Here is a 17,213-nt window from a genome sequence, read left to right as displayed (position 1 = left end):
AAGAGGTGACCACCTTGGCTTTTGTCAAGAGAGTTGTAAGTAGGGTGCAAGATCGCCTACGGCCACATCACCCTGAATGCGCTTGATCTCGTCTGATCTCGGATGCTAAGCAGGGTCGGGCCTGGTTAGTACCTGGAAGGGAGACCACCTGGGAATGCCACGTGCCGCAGGCTTTTTTCCATTATGTTGTTGGCTTTGGCGACCTGCTGTATTTTTCCTCTCGCTTGCCTGAGGTGGCCACCTTGGCTTTTGTCAAGAGAGTTGTAAGTAGGGTGCAAGGTCACCTACAGCCACATCACCCTGAATGCGCTCGATCTCGTCTGATCTCGGATGCTAAGCAGGGTCGGGCCTGGTTAGTACCTGGATGGGAGACCGCCTGGGAATACCAGGTGCCATAGGCTTTTTTCCATTATGTTGTTGGCTTTGGCGACCTGCTGTATTTTTCCTCTCGATAGCCCGAGGTGACCACCTTGGCTTTTGTCAAGAGAGTTGTAAGTAGGGTGCAAGAAAGCCTACGGCCACATCACCCTGAATTTGCTCGATCTCGTCTGATCTTGGATGCTAAGCAGGGTCGGGCCTGGTTAGTATCTAGATGGGAGACCGCCTGGGAATACCAGGTGCTGTAACCTTTTTTCCATTATGTTGTTGGCTTTGGCGACCTGCTGTATTTTTCCTCTCGATTGCCCGAGGTGACCACCTTGGCTTTTGTCAAGAGAGTTGTAAGTAGGGTGCAAGATCGCCTACGGCCACATCACCCTGAATGTGCTCGATCTCGTCTGATCTCGGATGCTAAGCAGGGTCGGGCCTGGTTAGTACCTGGATGGGAGACCGCCTGGGAATACCAGGTGCCATAGGCTTTTTTCCATTATGTTGTTGGCTTTGGCGACCTGCTGTATTTATCCTCTCCTTTGCCCGAGGTGACCACCTTGGCTTTTGTCAAGAGAGTTGTAAGTAGGGTGCAAGATCGCCTACGGCCACATCACCCTGAATGCGCTTGATCTTGTCAAATCTCGGATGCTAAGCAGGGTCGGGCCTGGTTAGTACCTGGATGGGAGACCGCCTGGGAATACCAGGTGCCATAGGGTTTTTTCCATTATGTTGTTGGCTTTGGCGACCTGCTGTATTTTTCCTCTCGATAGCCCGAGGTGACCACCTTGGCTTTTGTCAAGAAAGTTGTAAGTAGGGTGCAAGATCGCCTACGGCCACATCACCCTGAATTTGCTTGATCTAGTCTGATCTCGGATGCTAAGCAGGGTCGGGCCTGGTTAGTATCTAGATGGGAGACCGCCTGGGAATACCAGGTGCCGTAGCCTTTTTTCCATTATGTTGTTGGCTTTGGCGACCTGCTGTATTTTTCCTCTCTATTGCCCGAGGTGACCACCTTGGCTTTTGTCAAGAGAGTTGTAAGTAGGGTGCAAGATCGCCTACGGCCACATCACCCTGAATGCGCTCGATCTCGTCTGATCTCGGATGCTAAGCAGGGTCGGGCCTGGTTAGTACCTGGATGGGAGACCGCCTGGGAATACCAGTTGCCGCAGGCTTTATTCCATTATGTTGTTGGCTTTGGCGACCTGCTGTATTTTTCCTCTCGATTGCCTGAGGTGACCACCTTGGCTTTTGTCAAGAGAGTTGTAAGTAGGGTGCAATACCGCCTATGGCCACATCACCCTGAATGCGCTCGATCTCGTCTGATCTCAGATGCTAAGCAGGGTCGGGCCTGGTTAGTACCTGGATGCGAGACCTCCTGGGAATACCAGGTGCCGTAGGCTTTTTTCCATTATGTTGTTGGTTTTGGCGACCTGCTGTATTTTTCCTCTCGATTGCCCGAGGTGACCACCTTGGCTTTTGTCAAGAGAGTTGTAAGTAGGGTGCAAGATCGCATACGGCCACATCACCCTGAATTCGCTCGATCTCGTCTGATCTCGGATGCTAAGCAGGGTCAGGCCTGGTTAGTACCTGGATGGGAGACCGCCTGGGAATACCATGTGCCGTAGGCTTTTTTCCATTATGTTGTTGGCTTTGGCGACCTGCTGTATTTTTCCTCTCGATTGCCCGAGGTGACCACCTTGGCTTTTGTCAAGAGAGTTGTAAGTAGGGTGCAAAATCGCCTACGGCCACATCACCCTGAATGCGCTCGATCTCGTCTGATCTCGGATGCTAAGCAGGGTCGGGCCTGGTTAGTACCTGGATGGGAGACCGCCTGGGAATACCAGGTGCCGTAGGCTTTTTTCCATTATGTTGTTGGCTTTGGCGACCTGCTGTATTTTTCCTCTCGATTGCCCGAGGTGACCACCTTGGCTTTTGTCAAGAGAGTTGTAAGTAGGGTGCAAGATCGCATACGGCCACATCACCCTGAATTCGCTCGATCTCGTCTGATCTCGGATGCTAAGCAGGGTCAGGCCTGTTTAGTACCTGGATGGGAGACCGCCTGGGAATACCATGTGCCGTAGGCTTTTTTCCATTATGTTGTTGGCTTTGGCGACCTGCTGTATTTTTCCTCATGATTGCCCGAGGTGACCACCTTGGCTTTTGTCAAGAGAGTTGTAAGTAGGGTGCAAGATCGCCTACGGCCACATCACCTTGAATGCGCTTGATCTTGTCTGATCTCGCATGCTAAGCAGGGTCGTGCCTGGTTAGTACCGGGATGGGAGACTGCCTGGGAATACCAGGTGCCGTAGGCTTTTTTCCATTATGTTGTTGGCTTTGGCGACCTGCTGTATTTTTCCTCTCGATTGCCCGAGGTGACCACCTTGGCTTTTGTCAAGAGAGTTGTAAGTAGGGTACAAGATCACCTAAGGACACATCACCCTGAATGCGCTCGATCTCGTCTGATCTCGGATGCTAAGCAAGGTCGGGCCTGGTTAGTACCTGGATGGGAGACCTCCTGGGAATACCAGGTGCCGTAGGCTTTTTTCCATTATGTTGTTGGCTTTGGCGACCTGCTGTATTTTTTCTCTCGATTGCCCGAGGTGACCACCTTGGCTTTTGTCAAGAGATTTGTAAGTAGGGTGCAAGATTGCCTACGGCCACATCACCCTGAATGCGCTCGATCTCGTCTGATCTCGGATGCTAAGCAGGGTCGGGCCTGGTTAGTACCTGGATGGGAGACCGCCTGGGAATACTAGGTGCCGTAGGCCTTTTTCCATTATGTTGTTGGCTTTGGCGACCTGCTGTATTTTTCCTCTCGATTGCCCGAGGTGACCACCTTGGCTTTTGTCAAGAGAGTTGTAAGTAGGGTGCAAGATCGCCTACGGCCACATCACCCTGAATGCGCTTGATCTCGTCTGATCTCGGATGCTAAGCAGGGTCGGGCCTGGTTAGTACCTGGAAGGGAGACCACCTGGGAATGCCACGTGCCGCAGGCTTTTTTCCATTATGTTGTTGGCTTTGGCGACCTGCTGTATTTTTCCTCTCGAATGCCCGAGGTGACCACCTTGGCTTTTGTCAAGAGAGTTGTAAGTAGGGTGGAAGATCACCTATGGCCACATCACCCTGAATGCGCTCGATCTCGTCTGATCTCAGATGCTAAGCAGGGTCGGGCCTGGTTAGTACCTGGATGGCAGACCACCTGGGAATACCAGGTGCCGTAGGCTTTTTTCCATTATGTTGTTGGCTTTGGCGACCTGCTGTATTTTTCTTCTCGATTGCAAGAGGTGACCACCTTGGCTTTTGTCAAGAGAGTTGTAAGTAGGGTGCAAGATCGCTTACGGCCACATCACCCTGAATGCGCTTGATCTCGTCTGATCTCGGATGCTAAGCAGGGTCGGGCCTGGTTAGTACCTGGAAGGGAGACCACCTGGGAATGCCACGTGCCGCAGGCTTTTTTCCATTATGTTGTTGGCTTTGGCGACCTGCTGTATTTTTCCTCTCGCTTGCCTGAGGTGGCCACCTTGGCTTTTGTCAAGAGAGTTGTAAGTAGGGTGCAAGGTCACCTACAGCCACATCACCCTGAATGCGCTCGATCTCGTCTGATCTCGGATGCTAAGCAGGGTCGGGCCTGGTTAGTACCTGGATGGGAGACCGCCTGGGAATACCAGGTGCCATAGGCTTTTTTCCATTATGTTGTTGGCTTTGGCGACCTGCTGTATTTTTCCTCTCGATAGCCCGAGGTGACCACCTTGGCTTTTGTCAAGAGAGTTGTAAGTAGGGTGCAAGAAAGCCTACGGCCACATCACCCTGAATTTGCTCGATCTCGTCTGATCTTGGATGCTAAGCAGGGTCGGGCCTGGTTAGTATCTAGATGGGAGACCGCCTGGGAATACCAGGTGCTGTAACCTTTTTTCCATTATGTTGTTGGCTTTGGCGACCTGCTGTATTTTTCCTCTCGATTGCCCGAGGTGACCACCTTGGCTTTTGTCAAGAGAGTTGTAAGTAGGGTGCAAGATCGCCTACGGCCACATCACCCTGAATGTGCTCGATCTCGTCTGATCTCGGATGCTAAGCAGGGTCGGGCCTGGTTAGTACCTGGATGGGAGACCGCCTGGGAATACCAGGTGCCATAGGCTTTTTTCCATTATGTTGTTGGCTTTGGCGACCTGCTGTATTTATCCTCTCCTTTGCCCGAGGTGACCACCTTGGCTTTTGTCAAGAGAGTTGTAAGTAGGGTGCAAGATCGCCTACGGCCACATCACCCTGAATGCGCTTGATCTTGTCAAATCTCGGATGCTAAGCAGGGTCGGGCCTGGTTAGTACCTGGATGGGAGACCGCCTGGGAATACCAGGTGCCATAGGGTTTTTTCCATTATGTTGTTGGCTTTGGCGACCTGCTGTATTTTTCCTCTCGATAGCCCGAGGTGACCACCTTGGCTTTTGTCAAGAAAGTTGTAAGTAGGGTGCAAGATCGCCTACGGCCACATCACCCTGAATTTGCTTGATCTAGTCTGATCTCGGATGCTAAGCAGGGTCGGGCCTGGTTAGTATCTAGATGGGAGACCGCCTGGGAATACCAGGTGCCGTAGCCTTTTTTCCATTATGTTGTTGGCTTTGGCGACCTGCTGTATTTTTCCTCTCTATTGCCCGAGGTGACCACCTTGGCTTTTGTCAAGAGAGTTGTAAGTAGGGTGCAAGATCGCCTACGGCCACATCACCCTGAATGCGCTCGATCTCGTCTGATCTCGGATGCTAAGCAGGGTCGGGCCTGGTTAGTACCTGGATGGGAGACCGCCTGGGAATACCAGTTGCCGCAGGCTTTATTCCATTATGTTGTTGGCTTTGGCGACCTGCTGTATTTTTCCTCTCGATTGCCTGAGGTGACCACCTTGGCTTTTGTCAAGAGAGTTGTAAGTAGGGTGCAATACCGCCTATGGCCACATCACCCTGAATGCGCTCGATCTCGTCTGATCTCAGATGCTAAGCAGGGTCGGGCCTGGTTAGTACCTGGATGCGAGACCTCCTGGGAATACCAGGTGCCGTAGGCTTTTTTCCATTATGTTGTTGGTTTTGGCGACCTGCTGTATTTTTCCTCTCGATTGCCCGAGGTGACCACCTTGGCTTTTGTCAAGAGAGTTGTAAGTAGGGTGCAAGATCGCATACGGCCACATCACCCTGAATTCGCTCGATCTCGTCTGATCTTGGATGCTAAGCAGGGTCAGGCCTGGTTAGTACCTGGATGGGAGACCGCCTGGGAATACCATGTGCCGTAGGCTTTTTTCCATTATGTTGTTGGCTTTGGCGACCTGCTGTATTTTTCCTCTCGATTGCCCGAGGTGACCACCTTGGCTTTTGTCAAGAGAGTTGTAAGTAGGGTGCAAAATCGCCTACGGCCACATCACCCTGAATGCGCTCGATCTCGTCTGATCTCGGATGCTAAGCAGGGTCGGGCCTGGTTAGTACCTGGATGGGAGACCGCCTGGGAATACCAGGTGCCGTAGGCTTTTTTCCATTATGTTGTTGGCTTTGGCGACCTGCTGTATTTTTCCTCTCGATTGCCCGAGGTGACCACCTTGGCTTTTGTCAAGAGAGTTGTAAGTAGTGTTCAAGAACGCCTACAGCGACATCACCCTGAATGCGCTCGATCTCGTCTGATCTCGGATGCTAAGCAGGGTCGGGCCTGGTTAGTACCTGGATGGGAGACCGCCTGGGAATACCAGGTGCCGTAGGCTTTTTTCCATTATGTTGTTGGCTTTGGCGACCTGCTGTATTTTTCCTCTTGATTGGCCGAGGTGACCACCTTGGCTTTTGTCAAGAGAGTTGTAAGTAGGGTGCAAGATCGCCTACGCCCACATCACCCTGAATGCGCTCGATCTCATCTGATCTCGGCTGCTAAGCAGGGTCAGGCCTGGTTAGTACCTGGATGAGAGACCGCCTGGGAATACCGGGTGCCGTAGGCTTTTTTCCATTATGTTGTTGGCTTTGGCGACCTGCTGTATTTTTCTTCTCGATTGCCCGAGGTGACCACCTTGGCTTTTGTCAAGAGAGTTGTAAGTAGGGTGCAAGATCGCCTACTGCCACATCACCCTGAATGCGCTCCATCTCGTCTGATCTCGGATGCTAAGCAGGGTCGGGCCTGGTTAGTACCTGGATGGGAGACCGCCTGGGAATACCAGGTGCCGTAGGCTTTTTTCCATTATGTTGTTGGCTTTGGCGACCTGCTGTATTTTTCCTCTCGATTACCCGAGGTGACCACCTTGGCTTTTGTCAAGAGAGTTGTAAGTAGGGGGCAAGATCGCCTACGGCCACATCACTCTGAATGCGCTCGATCTCGTCTGATCTCGCATGCTAAGCAGGGTCTGGCCTGGTTAGTACCTGGATGGGAGACCGCCTGGGAATACCAGGTGCCGTCGGCTTTTTTCCATTATGTTGTTGGCTTTGGCGACCTGCTGTATTTTTCCTCTCGATTGCCCGAGGTGACCATCTTGGCTTTTGTCAAGAGAGTTGTAAGTAGGGTGCAAGATCGCCTACGGCCACATCACCCTGAATGCGCTCGATCTCGTCTGATCTCGGATGCTAAGCAGGGTCGGGCCTGGTTAGTACCTGGATGGGAGACCGCCTGGGAATACCAGGTGCCGTAGGCTTTATTCCATTATGTTGTTGGCTTTGGCGACCTGCTGTATTTTTCCTCTCGATTGCCTGAGGTGACCACCTTGGCTTTTGTCAAGAGAGTTGTAAGTAGGGTGCAATACCGCCTATGGCCACATCACCCTGAATGCGCTCGATCTCGTCTGATCTCAGATGCTAAGCAGGGTCGGGCCTGGTTAGTACCTGGATGCGAGACCTCCTGGGAATACCAGGTGCCGTAGGCTTTTTTCCATTATGTTGTTGGCTTTGGCGACCTGCTGTATTTTTCCTCTCGATTGCCCGAGGTGACCACCTTGGCTTTTGTCAAGAGAGTTGTAAGTAGGGTGCAAGATCGCATACGGCCACATCATCCTGAATTCGCTCGATCTCGTCTGATCTCGGATGCTAAGCAGGGTCAGGCCTGGTTAGTACCTGGATGGGAGACCGCCTGGGAATACCATGTGCCGTAGGCTTTTTTCCATTATGTTGTTGGCTTTGGCGACCTGCTGTATTTTTCCTCATGATTGCCCGAGGTGACCACCTTGGCTTTTGTCAAGAGAGTTGTAAGTAGGGTGCAAGATCGCCTACGGCCACATCACCTTGAATGCGCTTGATCTTGTCTGATCTCGCATGCTAAGCAGGGTCGTGCCTGGTTAGTACCTGGATGGGAGACTGCCTGGGAATACCAGGTGCCGTAGGCCTTTTTCCATTATGTTGTTGGCTTTGGCGACCTGCTGTATTTTTCCTCTCGATTGCCCGAGGTGACCACCTTGGCTTTTGTCAAGAGAGTTGTAAGTAGGGTACAAGATCGCCTAAGGACACATCACCCTGAATGCGCTCGATCTCGTCTGATCTCGGATGCTAAGCAGGGTCGGGCCTGGTTAGTACCTGGATGGGAGACCGCCTGGGAATACCAGGTGCCGTCGGCTTTTTTCCATTATGTTGGCTTTTGCGACCTGCTGTATTTTTCCTCTAGATTGCCCGAGGTGACCACCTTGGCTTTTGTCAAGAGAGTTGTAAGTAGGGTGCAAGATCGCCTACTGCCACATCACCCTGAATGCGCTCCATCTCGTCTGATCTCGGATGCTAAGCAGGGTCGGGCCTGGTTAGTACCTGGATGGGAGACCGCCTGGGAATACCAGGTGCCGTAGGCTTTTTTCCATTATGTTGTTGGCTTTGGCGACCTGCTGTATTTTTCCTCTCGATTACCCGAGGTGACCACCTTGGCTTTTGTCAAGAGAGTTGTAAGTAGGGGGCAAGATCGCCTACGGCCACATCACTCTGAATGCGCTCGATCTCGTCTGATCTCGCATGCTAAGCAGGGTCTGGCCTGGTTAGTACCCGGATGGGAGACCGCCTGGGAATACCAGGTGCCGTCGGCTTTTTTCCATTATGTTGTTGGCTTTGGCGACCTGCTGTATTTTTCCTCTCAATTGCCCGAGGTGACCATCTTGGCTTTTGTCAAGAGAGTTGTAAGTAGGGTGCAAGATCGCCTACGGCTACATCACCCTGAATGCGCTCGATCTCGTCTGATCTCGGATGCTAAGCAGGGTCGGGCCTGGTTAGTACCTGGATGGGAGACCGCCTGGGAATACCAGGTGCCGTAGGCTTTATTCCATTATGTTGTTGGCTTTGGCGACCTGCTGTATTTTTCCTCTCGATTGCCTGAGGTGACCACCTTGGCTTTTGTCAAGAGAGTTGTAAGTAGGGTGCAATACCGCCTATGGCCACATCACCCTGAATGCGCTCGATCTCGTCTGATCTCAGATGCTAAGCAGGGTCGGGCCTGGTTAGTACCTGGATGCGAGACCTCCTGGGAATACCAGGTGCCGTAGGCTTTTTTCCATTATGTTGTTGGCTTTGGCGACCTGCTGTATTTTTCCTCTCGATTGCCCGAGGTGACCACCTTGGCTTTTGTCAAGAGAGTTGTAAGTAGGGTGCAAGATCGCATACGGCCACATCACCCTGAATTCGCTCGATCTCGTCTGATCTCGGATGCTAAGCAGGGTCAGGCCTGTTTAGTACCTGGATGGGAGACCGCCTGGGAATACCATGTGCCGTAGGCTTTTTTCCATTATGTTGTTGGCTTTGGCGACCTGCTGTATTTTTCCTCATGATTGCCCGAGGTGACCACCTTGGCTTTTGTCAAGAGAGTTGTAAGTAGGGTGCAAGATCGCCTACGGCCACATCACCTTGAATGCGCTTGATCTTGTCTGATCTCGCATGCTAAGCAGGGTCGTGCCTGGTTAGTACCGGGATGGGAGACTGCCTGGGAATACCAGGTGCCGTAGGCTTTTTTCCATTATGTTGTTGGCTTTGGCGACCTGCTGTATTTTTCCTCTCGATTGCCCGAGGTGACCACCTTGGCTTTTGTCAAGAGAGTTGTAAGTAGGGTACAAGATCGCCTAAGGACACATCACCCTGAATGCGCTCGATCTCGTCTGATCTCGGATGCTAAGCAACGTCGGGCCTGGTTAGTACCTGGATGGGAGACCTCCTGGGAATACCAGGTGCCGTAGGCTTTTTTCCATTATGTTGTTGGCTTTGGCGACCTGCTGTATTTTTTCTCTCGATTGCCCGAGGTGACCACCTTGGCTTTTGTCAAGAGATTTGTAAGTAGGGTGCAAGATTGCCTACGGCCACATCACCCTGAATGCGCTCGATCTCGTCTGATCTCGGATGCTAAGCAGGGTCGGGCCTGGTTAGTACCTGGATGGGAGACCGCCTGGGAATACTAGGTGCCGTAGGCTTTTTTCCATTATGTTGTTGGCTTTGGCGACCTGCTGTATTTTTCCTCTCGATTGCCCGAGGTGACCACCTTGGCTTTTGTCAAGAGAGTTGTAAGTAGGGTGCAAGATCGCCTACGGCCACATCACCCTGAAAGGGCTCGATCTCGTTTAATCTCAGATGCTAAGCAGGGTCGGGCCTGGTTAGTACCTGGATGGGAGACCGCCTGGGAATACCAGGTGCCGTTGGCTTTTTTCCATTATGTTGTTGGCTTTGGCGACCTGCTGTATTTTTCCTCTCGATTGCCCGAGGTGACCACCTTGGCTTTTGTCAAGAGAGTTGTAAGTAGGGTGCAAGATCGCCTATGGCCACATCACCCTGAATGCGCTCGATCTCATCTGATCTCGGATGCTAAGCAGGGTCGGGCCTGGTTAGTACCTGGATGGGAGACCGCCTGGGAATACCAGGTGCCGTAGGCTTTTTTCCATTATGTCGTTGGCTTTGGCGACCTGCTGTATTTTTCCTCTCGATTGCCCAAGGTGACCACCTTGGCTTTTGTCAAGAGAGTTGTAAGTAGGGTGCCAGATCGCTTACGGCCACATCACCCTGAATGCGTTTGATCTCGTCTGATCCCGGATGCTAAGCAGGGTTGGGCCTGGTTAGTACCTGGATGGGAGACCGCCTTGGAATACCAGGTGCCGTAGGCTTTTTTCCATTATGTTGTTGGCTTTGGCGACCTGCTGTATTTTTCCTCTCGATTGCCCGAGGTGACCACCTTGGCTTTTGTCAAGAGAGTCGTAAGTAGGGTGCAAGATTGCCTACGGCCACATCACCCTGAATGCGCTCGATCTCATCTGATCTCGGATGCTAAGCAGGGTCGGGCCTGGTTAGTACCTGGATGGGAGACCGCCTGGGAATACCAGGTGCCGTAGGCTTTTTTCCATTATGTTGTTGGCTTTGTCGACCTGCTGTATTTTTCCTCTCGATTGCCCGTGGTGACATCCTTGGCTTTTGTCAAGAGAGTTGTAAGTAGGGTGCAAGATCGCCTATGGCTACATCACCCTGAATGCGCTCGATCTCGTCTGATCTCGGATGCTAAGCAGGGTTGGGCCTGGTTAGTACCTGGATGGGAGACCGCCTTGGAATACAAGGTGCCGTAGGCTTTTTTCCATTATGTCGTTGGCTTTGGCGACCTGCTGTATTTTTCCTCTCGATTGCCCAAGGTGACCACCTTGGCTTTTGTCAAGAGAGTTGTAAGTAGGGTGCCAGATCGCTTACGGCCACATCACCCTGAATGCGTTTGATCTCGTCTGATCCCGGATGCTAAGCAGGGTTGGGCCTGGTTAGTACCTGGATGGGAGACCACCTTGGAATACCAGGTGCCGTAGGCTTTTTTCCATTATGTTGTTGGCTTTGGCGACCTGCTGTATTTTTCCTCTCGATTGCCCGAGGTGACCACCTTGGCTTTTGTCAAGAGAGTCGTAAGTAGGGTGCAAGATCGCCTACGGCCACATCACCCTGAATGCGCTCGATCTCATCTGATCTCGGATGCTAAGCAGGGTCGGGCCTGGTTAGTACCTGGATGGGAGACCGCCTGGGAATACCAGGTGCCGTAGGCTTTTTTCCATTATGTTGTTGGCTTTGTCGACCTGCTGTATTTTTCCTCTCGATTGCCCGTGGTGACCACCTTGGCTTTTGTCAAGAGAGTTGTAAGTAGGGTGCAAGATCGCCTATGGCTACATCACCCTGAATGCGCTCGATCTCGTCTGATCTCGGATGCTAAGCAGGGTTGGGCCTGGTTAGTACCTGGATGGGAGACCGCCTTGGAATACAAGGTGCCGTAGGCTATTTTCCATTATGTTGTTGGCTTTGGCGACCTGCTGTATTTTTCCTCTCGATTGCCCGAGGTGACCACCTTGGCTTTTGTCAAGAGAGTTGTAAGTAGGGTGCAAGACGGCCTACGGCTACATCACCCTGAATGCGCTCAATCTCGTCTGATCTCGGATGCTAAGCAGGGTCAGGCCTGGTTAGTACCTGGATGGGAGACCGCCTGGGAATACCAGGTGCCATAGGCTTTTTTCCATTATGTTGTTGGCTTTGGCGACCTGCTGTATTTTTCCTCTCGATTGGCCGAGTTGACCACCTTGGCTTTTGTCAAGAGAGTTGTAAGTAGGGTGCAAGATCGCCTGCAAACACATCACCCTGAATGCGCTCGATCTCGGATGCTAAGCAGGGTCGGGCCTGGATGGGAGACCGCCTGGGAATACCAGGTGCCGTAGGCTTTTTTCCATTATGTTGTTGGCTTTGGCGACCTGCTGTATTTTTCCTCTCGATTGGCCGAGTTGACCACCTTGGCTTTTGTCAAGAGAGTTGTAAGTAGGGTGCAAGATCGCCTACGGCCACATCACCCTGAATGCACTCGATCTCGTCTGATCTCGGATGCTAAGCAGGGTCCGGCCTGGTTAGTATCTGGATGGGAGACCGCCTGGGAATACCAGGTGCCATAGGCTTTTTTCCATTATGTTGTTGGCTTTGGCGACCTGCTGTATTTTTCCTCTCGATTGCCCGATGTGACCACCTTGGCTTTTGTCAAGAGAGTTGTAAGTAGGGTGCAAGATTGCCTACGGCCACATCTCCCTGAATGCGCTCGATCTCGTCTGATCTCGGATGCTAAGCAGGGTCGGGCCTGGTTTGTACCTGGATGGGAGACCTCCTGGGAATACCAGGTGCCGTCGGCTTTTTTCCATTATGTTGTTGGCTTTGGCGACCTGCTGTATTTTTCCTCTCCATTGCCCGAGGTGACCACCTTGGCTTTTGTCAAGAGAGTTGTAAGTAGGGTGCGAGATCGCTTACGGCCACATCACCCTGAATGCGTTTGATCTCATCTGATCTCGGATGCTAAGCAGGGTCGGGTCTGGTTAGTACCTGGATGGGAGACCGCCTTGGAATACCAGGTGCCGTAGGCTTTTTTCCATTATGTTGTTGGCTTTGGCGACCTGCTGTATTTTTCCTCTCGATTGCCCGAGGTGACCACCTTGGCTTTTGTCAAGAGAGTCGTAAGTAGGGTGCAAGATCGCCTACGGCCACATCACCCTGAATGCGCTCGATCTCATCTGATCTCGGATGCTAAGCAGGGTCGGGCCTGGTTAGTACCTGGATGGGAGACCGCCTGGGAGTACCAGGTGCCGTAGGCTTTTTTCCATTATGTTGTTGGCTTTGTCGACCTGCTGTATTTTTCCTCTCGATTGCCCGTGGTGACCACCTTGGCTTTTGTCAAGAGAGTTGTAAGTAGGGTGCAAGATCGCCTATGGCTACATCACCCTGAATGCGCTCGATCTCGTCTGATCTCGGATGCTAAGCAGGGTTGGGCCTGGTTAGTACCTGGATGGGAGACCGCCTGGGAATACCAGGTGCCGTAGGCTTTTTTCAATTATGTTGTTGGCTTTGGCGACCTGCTGTATTTTTCCTCTCTATTGCCCGAGGTGACCACCTTGGCTTTTGTCAAGAGAGTTGTAAGTAGGGTGCAAGACGGCCTACGGCTACATCACCCTGAATGCGCTCAATCTCGTCTGATCTCGGATGCTAAGCAGGGTCGGGCCTGTTTAGTACCTGCATGGGAGACCACCTGGGAATACCAGGTGCCGTAGGCTTTTTTCCATTATGTTGTTGGCTTTGGCGACCTGCTGTATTTTTCCTCTCGATTGCCCAAGGTGACCACCTTGGCTTTTGTCAAGAGAGTTGTAAGTAGGGTGCAAGATCGCCTACGGCCACATCACCCTGAATGCGCTCGATCTCGTCTGATCTCGGATGCTAAGCAGGGTCGGGCCTGGTTAGTAACTGGATGGGAGATCGCCTGGGAATACCAGGTGCCGTAGGCTTTTTTCCATTATGTTGTTGGCTTTGGCGACCTGCTGTATTTTTCCTCTCGATTGGCCGAGGTGACCACCTTGGCTTTTGTCAAGAGAGTTGTAAGTAGGGTGCAAGATCGCCTACGGCCACATCACCCTGAATGCACTCGATCTCGTCTGATCTCGGATGCTAAGCAGGGTCCGGCCTGGTTAGTATCTGGATGGGAGACCGCCTGGGAATACCAGGTGCCATAGGCTTTTTTCCATTATGTTGTTGGCTTTGGCGACCTGCTTTATTTTTCCTCTCGATTGCCCGATGTGACCACCTTGGCTTTTGTCAAGAGAGTTGTAAGTAGGGTGCAAGATTGCCTACGGCCACATCTCCCTGAATGCGCTCGATCTTGTCTGATCTCGGATGCTAAGCAGGGTCGGGCCTGGTTTGTACCTGGATGGGAGACCTCCTGGGAATACCAGGTGCCGTCGGCTTTTTTCCATTATGTTGTTGGCTTTGGCGACCTGCTGTATTTTTCCTCTCCATTGCCCGAGGTGACCACCTTGGCTTTTGTCAAGAGAGTTGTAAGTAGGGTGCAAGATAGCTTACGGCCACATCACCCTGAATGCGTTTGATCTCATCTGATCTCGAATGCTAAGCAGGGTCGGGCCTGGTTAGTACCTGGATGGGAGACCGCCTGGGAATACCAGGTGCCGTAGGCTTTTTTCCATTATGTTGTTGGCTTTGGCGACCTGCTGTATTTTTCCTCTCGATTGCCCGAGGTGACCACCATGGCTTTTGTCAAGAGAGTTGTAAGTAGGGTGCAAGATCACCTGCAAACACATCACCCTGAATGCGCTCGATCTCGGATGCTAAGCAGGGTCGGGCCTGGTTAGTACCTGGATGGGAGACCGCCTGGGAATACCAGGTGCCGTAGGCTTTTTTCCATTATGTTGTTGGCTTTGGCGACCTGCTGTATTTTTCCTCTCGATTGCCCGAGGTGACCACCTTGGCTTTTGTCAAGAGAGTTGTAAGTAGGGTGCAAGATCGCCTACGGCCACATCACGCTGAATGCGCTCAATCTCGTCTGATCTCGGATGCTAAGCAGGGTCGGGCCTGGTTAGTACCTGGATGGGAGACCGCCTGGGAATACCAGGTGCCGTAGGCTTTTTTCCATTATGTTGTTGGCTTTGGCGACCTGCTGTATTTTTCCTCTCGATTGCCTGAGGTGACCACCTTGGCTTTTGTCAAGAGAGTTGTAAGTAGGGTGCAAGATCGCCTACGGCCACATCACCCTGAATGCGCTCGATCTCGTCTGATCTCGGATGCTAAGCAGGGTCGGGCCTGGTTAGTACCTGGATGGGAGACCGCCTGGGAATACCAGGTGCCGTAGGCTTTTTTCCATTATGTTGTTGGCTTTGGCGACCTGCTGTATTTTTCGTCTCGACTGCCCGAGGTGACCACCTTGGCTTTTGTCAAGAGAGTTGTAAGTAGGATGCAAGATCGCCTATGGCCACATCACCCTGAATGCGCTCGATCTCGGATGCTAAGCAGGGTCGTGCCTGGTTAGTACCTGGATGGGAGACCGCCTGGGAATACCAGGTGCTGTAGGCTTTTTTCCATTATGTTGTTGGCTTTGGCGACCTGCTGTATTTTTCCTCTCGATTGCCCGAGGTGACCACCTTGGCTTTTGTCAAGAGAGTTGTAAGTAGGGTGCAAGATCGCCTGCAAACACATCACCCTGAATGCGCTCGATCTCGGATGCTAAGCAGGGTCGAGCCTGGTTAGTACCTGGATGGGAGACCGCCTGGGAATACCGGGTGCCGTAGGCTTTTTTCCATTATGTTGTTGGCTTTGGCGACCTGCTGTATTTTTCCTCTCGATTGCCCGAGGTGACCACCTTGGCTTTTGTCAAGAGAGTTGTAAGTAGGGTGCAAGATCGCCTACGGCCACATCACCCTGAATGCGCTCGATCTCGTCTGATCTCGGATGCTAAGCAGGGTCGGGCCTGGTTAGTACCTGGATGGGAGACCGCCTGGGAATACCAGGTGCCGTAGGCTTTTTTCCATTATGTTGTTGGCTTTGGCGACCTGCTGTATTTTTCCTCTCGATTGCCCGAGGTGACCACCTTGGCTTTTGTCAAGAGAGTTGTAAGTAGGATGCAAGATCGCCTATGGCCACATCACCCTGAATGCGCTCGATCTCGGATGCTAAGCAGGGTCGTGCCTGGTTAGTACCTGGATGGGAGACCGCCTGGGAATACCAGGTGCTGTAGGCTTTTTTCCATTATGTTGTTGGCTTTGGCGACCTGCTGTATTTTTCCTCTCGATTGCCCGAGGTGACCACCTTGGCTTTTGTCAAGAGAGTTGTAAGTAGGGTGCAAGATCCCCTGCAAACACATCACCCTGAATGCGCTCGATCTCGGATGCTAAGCAGGGTCGGGCCTGGTTAGTACCTGGATGGGAGACCGCCTGGGAATACCAGGTGCCGTAGGCTTTTTTCCATTATGTTGTTGGCTTTGGCGACCTGCTGTATTTTTCCTCTCGATTGCCCGAGGTGACCACCTTGGCTTTTGTCAAGAGAGTTGTAAGTAGGGTGCAAGAACGCCTACGGCCACATCACCCTGAATGCGCTCGATCTCGTCTGATCTCGGATGCTAAGCAGGGTCGGGCCTGGTTAGTACCTGGATGGGAGACCGCCTGGGAATACCAGGTGCCGTAGGCTTTTTTCCATTATGTTGTTGGCTTTGGCGACCTGCTGTATTTTTCCTCTCGATTGCCCGAGGTGACCACCTTGGCTTTTGTCAAGAGAGTCGTAAGTAGGGTGCAAGATCGCCTACGGCCACATCACCCTGAATGCGCTCGATCTTATCTGATCTCGGATGCTAAGCAGGGTCGGGCCTGGTTAGTACCTGGATGGGAGACCGCCTGGGAGTACCAGGTGCCGTAGGCTTTTTTCCATTATGTTGTTGGCTTTGTCGACCTGCTGTATTTTTCCTCTCGATTGCCCGTGGTGACCACCTTGGCTTTTGTCAAGAGAGTTGTAAGTAGGGTGCAAGATCGCCTATGGCTACATCACCCTGAATGCGCTCGATCTCGTCTGATCTCGGATGCTAAGCAGGGTTGGGCCTGGTTAGTACCTGGATGGGAGACCGCCTGGGAATACCAGGTGCCGTAGGCTTTTTTCAATTATGTTGTTGGCTTTGGCGACCTGCTGTATTTTTCCTCTCGATTGCCCGAGGTGACCACCTTGGCTTTTGTCAAGAGAGTTGTAAGTAGGGTGCAAGATGGCCTACGGCTACATCACCCTGAATGCGCTCAATCTCGTCTGATCTCGGATGCTAAGCAGGGTCGGGCCTGTTTAGTACCTGCATGGGAGACCACCTGGGAATACCAGGTGCCGTAGGCTTTTTTCCATTATGTTGTTGGCTTTGGCGACCTGCTGTATTTTTCCTCTCGATTGCCCAAGGTGACCACCTTGGCTTTTGTCAAGAGAGTTGTAAGTAGGGTGCAAGATCGCCTACGGCCACATCACCCTGAATGCGCTCGATCTCGTCTGATCTCGGATGCTAAGCAGGGTCGGGCCTGGTTAGTAACTGGATGGGAGATCGCCTGGGAATACCAGGTGCCGTAGGCTTTTTTCCATTATGT

At 52.1% G+C, this 17,213-nt stretch overlaps 24 non-coding genes and 49 pseudogenes across 24 annotated transcripts; all 73 read left to right on the top strand.

The window, feature by feature from the left end:
• Positions 1-54: 54 nt before the first annotated feature.
• LOC143946476 (5S ribosomal RNA) lies at positions 55-173 on the top strand (annotated as a pseudogene).
• A 109-nt stretch (positions 174-282) lies between these two features.
• Positions 283-401, top strand: LOC143944117 (5S ribosomal RNA; annotated as a pseudogene).
• Positions 402-510: 109 nt separating this feature from the next.
• LOC143947994 (5S ribosomal RNA) lies at positions 511-629 on the top strand (annotated as a pseudogene).
• A 109-nt stretch (positions 630-738) lies between these two features.
• LOC143952437 (5S ribosomal RNA) lies at positions 739-857 on the top strand. Its single transcript, XR_013267614.1, has one exon. It is a non-coding gene; the product is annotated as a 5S ribosomal RNA (ribosomal RNA).
• Positions 858-966: 109 nt separating this feature from the next.
• Positions 967-1,085, top strand: LOC143947493 (5S ribosomal RNA; annotated as a pseudogene).
• A 109-nt stretch (positions 1,086-1,194) lies between these two features.
• On the top strand, positions 1,195-1,313 carry LOC143947900 (5S ribosomal RNA; annotated as a pseudogene).
• A 109-nt stretch (positions 1,314-1,422) lies between these two features.
• On the top strand, positions 1,423-1,541 carry LOC143954924 (5S ribosomal RNA; annotated as a pseudogene).
• A 109-nt stretch (positions 1,542-1,650) lies between these two features.
• On the top strand, positions 1,651-1,769 carry LOC143944475 (5S ribosomal RNA; annotated as a pseudogene).
• A 109-nt stretch (positions 1,770-1,878) lies between these two features.
• On the top strand, positions 1,879-1,997 carry LOC143946118 (5S ribosomal RNA; annotated as a pseudogene).
• A 109-nt stretch (positions 1,998-2,106) lies between these two features.
• LOC143953452 (5S ribosomal RNA) lies at positions 2,107-2,225 on the top strand. Its single transcript, XR_013268533.1, has one exon. It is a non-coding gene; the product is annotated as a 5S ribosomal RNA (ribosomal RNA).
• A 109-nt stretch (positions 2,226-2,334) lies between these two features.
• On the top strand, positions 2,335-2,453 carry LOC143947070 (5S ribosomal RNA; annotated as a pseudogene).
• A 109-nt stretch (positions 2,454-2,562) lies between these two features.
• LOC143946023 (5S ribosomal RNA) lies at positions 2,563-2,681 on the top strand (annotated as a pseudogene).
• A 109-nt stretch (positions 2,682-2,790) lies between these two features.
• Positions 2,791-2,909, top strand: LOC143946276 (5S ribosomal RNA; annotated as a pseudogene).
• A 109-nt stretch (positions 2,910-3,018) lies between these two features.
• On the top strand, positions 3,019-3,137 carry LOC143950210 (5S ribosomal RNA). The gene has a single exon (XR_013265634.1). It is a non-coding gene; the product is annotated as a 5S ribosomal RNA (ribosomal RNA).
• A 109-nt stretch (positions 3,138-3,246) lies between these two features.
• On the top strand, positions 3,247-3,365 carry LOC143946474 (5S ribosomal RNA; annotated as a pseudogene).
• A 109-nt stretch (positions 3,366-3,474) lies between these two features.
• LOC143944724 (5S ribosomal RNA) lies at positions 3,475-3,593 on the top strand (annotated as a pseudogene).
• A 109-nt stretch (positions 3,594-3,702) lies between these two features.
• LOC143947153 (5S ribosomal RNA) lies at positions 3,703-3,821 on the top strand (annotated as a pseudogene).
• A 109-nt stretch (positions 3,822-3,930) lies between these two features.
• Positions 3,931-4,049, top strand: LOC143944115 (5S ribosomal RNA; annotated as a pseudogene).
• Positions 4,050-4,158: 109 nt separating this feature from the next.
• LOC143947992 (5S ribosomal RNA) lies at positions 4,159-4,277 on the top strand (annotated as a pseudogene).
• Positions 4,278-4,386: 109 nt separating this feature from the next.
• LOC143952436 (5S ribosomal RNA) lies at positions 4,387-4,505 on the top strand. Its single transcript, XR_013267613.1, has one exon. It is a non-coding gene; the product is annotated as a 5S ribosomal RNA (ribosomal RNA).
• A 109-nt stretch (positions 4,506-4,614) lies between these two features.
• On the top strand, positions 4,615-4,733 carry LOC143947492 (5S ribosomal RNA; annotated as a pseudogene).
• A 109-nt stretch (positions 4,734-4,842) lies between these two features.
• LOC143947899 (5S ribosomal RNA) lies at positions 4,843-4,961 on the top strand (annotated as a pseudogene).
• Positions 4,962-5,070: 109 nt separating this feature from the next.
• Positions 5,071-5,189, top strand: LOC143954923 (5S ribosomal RNA; annotated as a pseudogene).
• Positions 5,190-5,298: 109 nt separating this feature from the next.
• LOC143944473 (5S ribosomal RNA) lies at positions 5,299-5,417 on the top strand (annotated as a pseudogene).
• A 109-nt stretch (positions 5,418-5,526) lies between these two features.
• Positions 5,527-5,645, top strand: LOC143947371 (5S ribosomal RNA; annotated as a pseudogene).
• A 109-nt stretch (positions 5,646-5,754) lies between these two features.
• LOC143953440 (5S ribosomal RNA) lies at positions 5,755-5,873 on the top strand. Its single transcript, XR_013268522.1, has one exon. It is a non-coding gene; the product is annotated as a 5S ribosomal RNA (ribosomal RNA).
• Positions 5,874-5,982: 109 nt separating this feature from the next.
• On the top strand, positions 5,983-6,101 carry LOC143952972 (5S ribosomal RNA). Its single transcript, XR_013268098.1, has one exon. It is a non-coding gene; the product is annotated as a 5S ribosomal RNA (ribosomal RNA).
• Positions 6,102-6,210: 109 nt separating this feature from the next.
• Positions 6,211-6,329, top strand: LOC143946373 (5S ribosomal RNA; annotated as a pseudogene).
• A 109-nt stretch (positions 6,330-6,438) lies between these two features.
• Positions 6,439-6,557, top strand: LOC143944851 (5S ribosomal RNA; annotated as a pseudogene).
• A 109-nt stretch (positions 6,558-6,666) lies between these two features.
• On the top strand, positions 6,667-6,785 carry LOC143945101 (5S ribosomal RNA; annotated as a pseudogene).
• A 109-nt stretch (positions 6,786-6,894) lies between these two features.
• LOC143953428 (5S ribosomal RNA) lies at positions 6,895-7,013 on the top strand. The gene has a single exon (XR_013268511.1). It is a non-coding gene; the product is annotated as a 5S ribosomal RNA (ribosomal RNA).
• Positions 7,014-7,122: 109 nt separating this feature from the next.
• On the top strand, positions 7,123-7,241 carry LOC143944472 (5S ribosomal RNA; annotated as a pseudogene).
• A 109-nt stretch (positions 7,242-7,350) lies between these two features.
• LOC143946972 (5S ribosomal RNA) lies at positions 7,351-7,469 on the top strand (annotated as a pseudogene).
• A 109-nt stretch (positions 7,470-7,578) lies between these two features.
• LOC143945944 (5S ribosomal RNA) lies at positions 7,579-7,697 on the top strand (annotated as a pseudogene).
• A 109-nt stretch (positions 7,698-7,806) lies between these two features.
• On the top strand, positions 7,807-7,925 carry LOC143945159 (5S ribosomal RNA; annotated as a pseudogene).
• A 106-nt stretch (positions 7,926-8,031) lies between these two features.
• On the top strand, positions 8,032-8,150 carry LOC143944850 (5S ribosomal RNA; annotated as a pseudogene).
• Positions 8,151-8,259: 109 nt separating this feature from the next.
• On the top strand, positions 8,260-8,378 carry LOC143945574 (5S ribosomal RNA; annotated as a pseudogene).
• A 109-nt stretch (positions 8,379-8,487) lies between these two features.
• On the top strand, positions 8,488-8,606 carry LOC143947797 (5S ribosomal RNA). The gene has a single exon (XR_013265338.1). It is a non-coding gene; the product is annotated as a 5S ribosomal RNA (ribosomal RNA).
• A 109-nt stretch (positions 8,607-8,715) lies between these two features.
• LOC143944471 (5S ribosomal RNA) lies at positions 8,716-8,834 on the top strand (annotated as a pseudogene).
• A 109-nt stretch (positions 8,835-8,943) lies between these two features.
• Positions 8,944-9,062, top strand: LOC143947069 (5S ribosomal RNA; annotated as a pseudogene).
• A 109-nt stretch (positions 9,063-9,171) lies between these two features.
• LOC143946021 (5S ribosomal RNA) lies at positions 9,172-9,290 on the top strand (annotated as a pseudogene).
• A 109-nt stretch (positions 9,291-9,399) lies between these two features.
• Positions 9,400-9,518, top strand: LOC143947052 (5S ribosomal RNA; annotated as a pseudogene).
• A 109-nt stretch (positions 9,519-9,627) lies between these two features.
• LOC143950537 (5S ribosomal RNA) lies at positions 9,628-9,746 on the top strand. The gene has a single exon (XR_013265895.1). It is a non-coding gene; the product is annotated as a 5S ribosomal RNA (ribosomal RNA).
• Positions 9,747-9,855: 109 nt separating this feature from the next.
• LOC143947119 (5S ribosomal RNA) lies at positions 9,856-9,974 on the top strand (annotated as a pseudogene).
• Positions 9,975-10,083: 109 nt separating this feature from the next.
• LOC143954984 (5S ribosomal RNA) lies at positions 10,084-10,202 on the top strand. The gene has a single exon (XR_013269774.1). It is a non-coding gene; the product is annotated as a 5S ribosomal RNA (ribosomal RNA).
• Positions 10,203-10,311: 109 nt separating this feature from the next.
• LOC143945773 (5S ribosomal RNA) lies at positions 10,312-10,430 on the top strand (annotated as a pseudogene).
• A 109-nt stretch (positions 10,431-10,539) lies between these two features.
• On the top strand, positions 10,540-10,658 carry LOC143945925 (5S ribosomal RNA). The gene has a single exon (XR_013265163.1). It is a non-coding gene; the product is annotated as a 5S ribosomal RNA (ribosomal RNA).
• A 109-nt stretch (positions 10,659-10,767) lies between these two features.
• On the top strand, positions 10,768-10,886 carry LOC143944044 (5S ribosomal RNA; annotated as a pseudogene).
• Positions 10,887-10,995: 109 nt separating this feature from the next.
• Positions 10,996-11,114, top strand: LOC143945628 (5S ribosomal RNA; annotated as a pseudogene).
• Positions 11,115-11,223: 109 nt separating this feature from the next.
• On the top strand, positions 11,224-11,342 carry LOC143945802 (5S ribosomal RNA). Its single transcript, XR_013265152.1, has one exon. It is a non-coding gene; the product is annotated as a 5S ribosomal RNA (ribosomal RNA).
• Positions 11,343-11,451: 109 nt separating this feature from the next.
• Positions 11,452-11,570, top strand: LOC143944043 (5S ribosomal RNA; annotated as a pseudogene).
• A 109-nt stretch (positions 11,571-11,679) lies between these two features.
• LOC143946042 (5S ribosomal RNA) lies at positions 11,680-11,798 on the top strand (annotated as a pseudogene).
• Positions 11,799-12,114: 316 nt separating this feature from the next.
• LOC143944378 (5S ribosomal RNA) lies at positions 12,115-12,233 on the top strand (annotated as a pseudogene).
• A 109-nt stretch (positions 12,234-12,342) lies between these two features.
• On the top strand, positions 12,343-12,461 carry LOC143952445 (5S ribosomal RNA). The gene has a single exon (XR_013267621.1). It is a non-coding gene; the product is annotated as a 5S ribosomal RNA (ribosomal RNA).
• Positions 12,462-12,570: 109 nt separating this feature from the next.
• On the top strand, positions 12,571-12,689 carry LOC143944837 (5S ribosomal RNA; annotated as a pseudogene).
• A 109-nt stretch (positions 12,690-12,798) lies between these two features.
• On the top strand, positions 12,799-12,917 carry LOC143954873 (5S ribosomal RNA). Its single transcript, XR_013269764.1, has one exon. It is a non-coding gene; the product is annotated as a 5S ribosomal RNA (ribosomal RNA).
• Positions 12,918-13,026: 109 nt separating this feature from the next.
• LOC143949516 (5S ribosomal RNA) lies at positions 13,027-13,145 on the top strand. Its single transcript, XR_013265495.1, has one exon. It is a non-coding gene; the product is annotated as a 5S ribosomal RNA (ribosomal RNA).
• Positions 13,146-13,254: 109 nt separating this feature from the next.
• Positions 13,255-13,373, top strand: LOC143944496 (5S ribosomal RNA; annotated as a pseudogene).
• Positions 13,374-13,482: 109 nt separating this feature from the next.
• On the top strand, positions 13,483-13,601 carry LOC143953826 (5S ribosomal RNA). The gene has a single exon (XR_013268872.1). It is a non-coding gene; the product is annotated as a 5S ribosomal RNA (ribosomal RNA).
• Positions 13,602-13,710: 109 nt separating this feature from the next.
• LOC143944377 (5S ribosomal RNA) lies at positions 13,711-13,829 on the top strand (annotated as a pseudogene).
• A 109-nt stretch (positions 13,830-13,938) lies between these two features.
• Positions 13,939-14,057, top strand: LOC143943456 (5S ribosomal RNA; annotated as a pseudogene).
• Positions 14,058-14,166: 109 nt separating this feature from the next.
• LOC143952110 (5S ribosomal RNA) lies at positions 14,167-14,285 on the top strand. The gene has a single exon (XR_013267319.1). It is a non-coding gene; the product is annotated as a 5S ribosomal RNA (ribosomal RNA).
• A 327-nt stretch (positions 14,286-14,612) lies between these two features.
• On the top strand, positions 14,613-14,731 carry LOC143954335 (5S ribosomal RNA). The gene has a single exon (XR_013269336.1). It is a non-coding gene; the product is annotated as a 5S ribosomal RNA (ribosomal RNA).
• A 109-nt stretch (positions 14,732-14,840) lies between these two features.
• Positions 14,841-14,959, top strand: LOC143953415 (5S ribosomal RNA). The gene has a single exon (XR_013268500.1). It is a non-coding gene; the product is annotated as a 5S ribosomal RNA (ribosomal RNA).
• A 109-nt stretch (positions 14,960-15,068) lies between these two features.
• LOC143947672 (5S ribosomal RNA) lies at positions 15,069-15,177 on the top strand (annotated as a pseudogene).
• Positions 15,178-15,286: 109 nt separating this feature from the next.
• LOC143949632 (5S ribosomal RNA) lies at positions 15,287-15,395 on the top strand (annotated as a pseudogene).
• A 109-nt stretch (positions 15,396-15,504) lies between these two features.
• Positions 15,505-15,623, top strand: LOC143953403 (5S ribosomal RNA). The gene has a single exon (XR_013268489.1). It is a non-coding gene; the product is annotated as a 5S ribosomal RNA (ribosomal RNA).
• Positions 15,624-15,732: 109 nt separating this feature from the next.
• Positions 15,733-15,841, top strand: LOC143947671 (5S ribosomal RNA; annotated as a pseudogene).
• Positions 15,842-16,168: 327 nt separating this feature from the next.
• On the top strand, positions 16,169-16,287 carry LOC143953391 (5S ribosomal RNA). The gene has a single exon (XR_013268478.1). It is a non-coding gene; the product is annotated as a 5S ribosomal RNA (ribosomal RNA).
• A 109-nt stretch (positions 16,288-16,396) lies between these two features.
• LOC143951324 (5S ribosomal RNA) lies at positions 16,397-16,515 on the top strand. The gene has a single exon (XR_013266607.1). It is a non-coding gene; the product is annotated as a 5S ribosomal RNA (ribosomal RNA).
• A 109-nt stretch (positions 16,516-16,624) lies between these two features.
• Positions 16,625-16,743, top strand: LOC143949504 (5S ribosomal RNA). Its single transcript, XR_013265494.1, has one exon. It is a non-coding gene; the product is annotated as a 5S ribosomal RNA (ribosomal RNA).
• A 109-nt stretch (positions 16,744-16,852) lies between these two features.
• Positions 16,853-16,971, top strand: LOC143944495 (5S ribosomal RNA; annotated as a pseudogene).
• A 109-nt stretch (positions 16,972-17,080) lies between these two features.
• On the top strand, positions 17,081-17,199 carry LOC143953824 (5S ribosomal RNA). Its single transcript, XR_013268871.1, has one exon. It is a non-coding gene; the product is annotated as a 5S ribosomal RNA (ribosomal RNA).
• Positions 17,200-17,213: the final 14 nt, after the last annotated feature.

This window comes from Lithobates pipiens, unplaced genomic scaffold (assembly GCF_037356315.1).
Source record: "Lithobates pipiens isolate NorthernLeopardFrog02 unplaced genomic scaffold, aLitPip1_a1.2 Scaffold_30, whole genome shotgun sequence".
NCBI lineage: Eukaryota > Metazoa > Chordata > Amphibia > Anura > Ranidae > Lithobates > Lithobates pipiens.
This window is presented reverse-complemented; position numbering and strand designations above follow the sequence as displayed.